The following is a 4442-nucleotide window of genomic DNA, read 5'->3' as shown; positions in this document are numbered from 1 at the left end:
CTTCACATCATCCACTCTCTTCACGTCATCCTCTCTGTCTCAGTCTCAGGCCTCACTGCTCCTCTGAATGGGGCCCTGCACTCCGCTTTTCTCCATTTATGATCCCAGGGCTAGCAGAGAGTCCAGTGGACGGGCTGGGGGTCTCACAGGGTCTGAGGTCAGGGCGGGGCCCGCGTGGGGGTCTGGCAGGCGGGGCGGGGGTCTCATGAGGTCCTAAGGTTGGGCTTGTATATGGGCAGTTGGGCAGGGCTAGTGTCACGCCCAGTCAGGCAGGCGGGGCAGGTCTAGCCGTGATTCCGGTGGGCAAGGCAGGGCTAGCAGGGGGTCCGATGGGCCGGCCAGGGGTCTCACAGTGTCCAGAGGTTGGGGCAGGGCTTGTGCGGGGCCGGTGGGTGGGGCGGGGGTCACACGAGATCAGGCAGGCAGGGCTAGCGGTGGGTTCCTCAGGCTGGGCGGAGCTCGCGCGGGCAAGGTGGTGCTCGTGTGAGCGGTCTGGCAAGCAGGGCTGTGCATTGGGAGTTCTTGCAGGCTGTGCGGGGCTCTCACTTGTTAAGTTGGGTGGGCGCGGCCAGCGGGGTGCTGGTGGGCCCAAGGGGTAAGGCACGGTCCTGTGGAGGAGCACAGCGTCCAGAGGTCGGGACGGGGCTTGCGTGGGCCCGGTGGGCGGGGGATGGGTCGCGCTCTATCAGGCAGGCAGGGCGGGGTTAGCCGTGGGTCCCACGGGCAAGGCATAAATCGCATGCAGTCAGGCAAGCAGGGCAGGGCCTGCGGCGGTTCTGGCAGGCTCGGTTGAGCTCTTGCTTATTATGGCTGGTGGGCGGGGTCAGGGAGTGCGGGCGTGTGGTCTGAGGGGTAGGGCACGATCTGGTGGGTGCTCGTGGTCCAGTGGGGTCGGGGTCAAGGACAGCGGGGGCACGGGGATCTAGGGGGTAATGTGGCGGGTTAACGCAGTTCAGTTGGGCGGGGTAGAGGTCGCCATTTTTTCCCTCCTCTCTGTGTCCTGTGTTAGCTGATTTTTTCTGCCCACTGCATGCGCTGAAATTTCATGCTAGGACAGAGGTCCCTCTCCTTCGCTTCCCCTTGTCTCCTGCGGCTTCTTCTCTTCAAGGTTCCCCCTTACTGGAAGCACTGCTCTCAGCATGAACTGGGTCCAGCCCAGGCCCTAAGCTCTATAGGAGTTGGGGCTATCACTGCATGCTGCGGAGAGTGAAAGTTCAAAAAGCCAGTAATTCCTCAGTACTGTGATTTTTTTAAAAAAGCACATTTCAAGAGTTTAAAGTACTGAGACTTATGGTGGCTGTAAGGGTGCGGGTTCACCACAGGAAGGTTTCCTTTGTGAGTTCCCCCTCCCCTGAACCCGGAGCTCCTCTCACCCATGCCATCTGGCTGCTGTGGCAAACCAGAAGACCTCATCTACTTCTGTTTTTTGGACATATTCAGGGGTTATCTGTGGCCTTAATACTTAGATGGGGTGTATTTTGGTATTTTTTTATGCTTTCTGATTGCCTCTAGGTAAATGTGATCAGGAAATGGGCTTCCCTTTTCACTCTTCTTCTTGAGAAATTTCAAGATGCTACTGTTGGTCATTTTGATGTAACCAATGAACAGATACCAAAAGAAAAGAATGTCAACACCTTTATCTCCATGGTTCTGTCAGGCGCCCGTGGCTATTCTGATCCTTCCCCCGCTTGGTCTCACCCAAAATGGAGGCTCCTGGAGCAGCTGCATGTCTTGAATTAGAAAGCAATGGATTTCTTGCTTCTGCTACAAATTCCCCTATCTGTAAGCCTTCCAACCTTCTAAATATTCCTTTATATATGGTTCAGAGTTCTGGGACCATCCACTGAGACTGCTTGGTTCTGTATTCTGTGTTGTTGCTGACAGAACTCTTATTGCACTTCCACCGGATCCACCATCTTGTTTGTTTTTTTCAATGTTTTTTTCAATTTTTTTTTTTTTAACTTTTTATTGTAAATTGAGTGAAGGTTTACAGACACATTTATCAGTGTTACATTCAACATATCATACAGGTTTTTGTAATGTCAATGATTGCAATCCCTTCCATGTAGTAACAGTTGTTCTGCTTCCTCCCTGTGGTTGCCTGTATCCATTTAATCTGTTTCTGTTCATGTATCTACACACAGAACACTGTTGTTGCAAGGTTGTATATACATCCCTATTTACCAGTATTCCCTTTAGCTTCTGCATACCTTCTTGTGTCTTTACTTATCTTTATGATTCTTCTGCCAACTTCAATTTTCTTGCATATTGCCTTCCCTTTTCTTTTAGTGCCTTCCCATCAACTGGATTAACAAGTGTCTACCCTCTAGTCCTGGTGTGGCACTGTAGATTAAAGGTCAGTTGTTCAAGTTTACCAATTACTCTTCAGAAACTCTATACAGTGTTGTTATGGGTTGGAATTGACTCAACAGCTCTTAACAAAAACAACAACCCTCTAGACAGTGAATTATTCGACTTTCCCTCTCACCCCTAGTAGCCATCAAATAATGTTTCTTTTAGTAGGAACATCTTTTATTGAATTTTTTACAATAGTGGTCTCATACAGTATTTGTTGATTTGTGATTGCTTTATTTCATTCAGCATAATGTATTCCAGGTTTATCTGTGCTATGAGGTGTTTCATAGATTCATCATTATTGTTGAACATTCCATAGTATTCCATAGTGTGTATGTACCAAAGTTTGTTTATCCACTCTTCCATATGAATGCATATATTTTTTTGTAATTTTAAAAGTTTAATAATATAGTTCATACAGTTTTCAGAAATACAGTAAATGCAATATTTTGATTATTGACACATATGCATTTTTACACTGCAAAACAATTTCAACAAAATTTTTAAAAAGGGGTAGAGCAAAAAATTAGCAATCAGAAGTCTGTATGTATACATTTAATACAAGAATTCTTTACAGCAAGTTAATAACAAAATAATCCTATATCCTACCTTGGAAATTCCAACTTTTCTAGATGTGAATACAGGCAATGGAGAGCTACTTTTATGTCGTATTTCCCATCCAAACCCTGTCACAATGTTTGTATATATAAACATAATATTTACAGTAAAGCAGATTCTAGTATCACCAACATGCTTCTTTCCAGATATTTAACCATGCTTTGAAGTTATTGTAACCCAGTATTTTTATTAATATAGTGTATCTTAATGATGAAAAACTGATATAAAATGCCACTGTTTAATAGTTACTGATTTGTTTTGGAATTTATATTTTGTTTCAGGCAGCTGAAAATTATCAGCTCGGTTCCATTCATTTTAGAAGACTGAAAATAATGGCTTTGTTTAAAAAAAAATAGCAACAATTCTTTTTCTTACCATAGAATCCTAAAATGCTGACATGTCATTTATATCATGAGGTGCCTCTTTTGTCATCTGTGTAATGTAGTACTTGAAAATAATTCTTCATATGTAACAAATATTAAAGCTCTTTGCAAACAAAAATTGATTTAAATGAGTATTGGGTGACTGTTTCAAAAAAATAAAAACCAAAATAGGTCCCTATGATTCTGTGTCAATGCTTTTAAATCACCTAATTTTTCCAAGGAACAATTCTTTAAGCTATTTTAGATAAATGGAAGAAAGCTGTAACTTCTACCAGATATTTGTTTGCCTACTTTATTATGCAAATATTAAAATAAATCTAAATTTTGATATTATGAAATAAAATATTCATGATATTCTTATAGTGAAGATTTTGTATAACACCTATTTTGAAATAAAATTCCACTGTTAGAAATCTAGTTGTATGGCAAACTAATAAAGCCCTTAAGGAGAAAAAAATTGGTGAAGGACAGACTTTTCAGAAGCGACATATAAATCTTAGGAACTTTTCGGCTCAGATGACTAAAGCACTTTATGTAAAATACGGTCATGTCAATCAATACATTGTCCAATTATTTTTTATAATCAGTTTTTCTAAATTTTTATTTAATATTTATAGTCAATAAAGAATTAAAAGTTGGAAAACATTTAATTACCACAAAAGTGTGGTTCATTTCATTCTTTTAAACTACTTTTAGAATTTTTCCTTTAAATGTCAACACCAATAATCTTGTTGTTGTTGTTAAGTGCTGTGGAATTCGTTCCGACTCATAGTGACCCAGTATAAAGTTTCCAAGGAGTAGCTGGCAACCTTGTACCACCGACCTTCTGGTTCAAACCAACCTTGCAGTCTAGTGTATTAACCCCTAGTGCCACACCAGGATGGCTATAAATAATGTAGGTTTCTTAAAAGTTAACAAAGGCAAGAAGTGACTGGCTTACAAGCTTTCAAGAGGGAACCTGGTGCTAGGGAACATGGCAGAAGGCAGAATCTCTAGAAGGTACTATTCAATCTGTCTGGGCAGAGCTGATGAAAGGAGATACAGATGGGTAACTCGTGATACTGTAGTGAATAATGCTTATCAGGA

The sequence above is a fragment of the Chrysochloris asiatica genome, unplaced genomic scaffold, assembly GCF_000296735.1.
Source record: "Chrysochloris asiatica unplaced genomic scaffold, ChrAsi1.0 scaffold00239, whole genome shotgun sequence".
Classification (NCBI taxonomy): Eukaryota; Metazoa; Chordata; class Mammalia; order Afrosoricida; family Chrysochloridae; genus Chrysochloris; species Chrysochloris asiatica.
Note: the sequence above shows the minus strand (reverse complement) of the source record.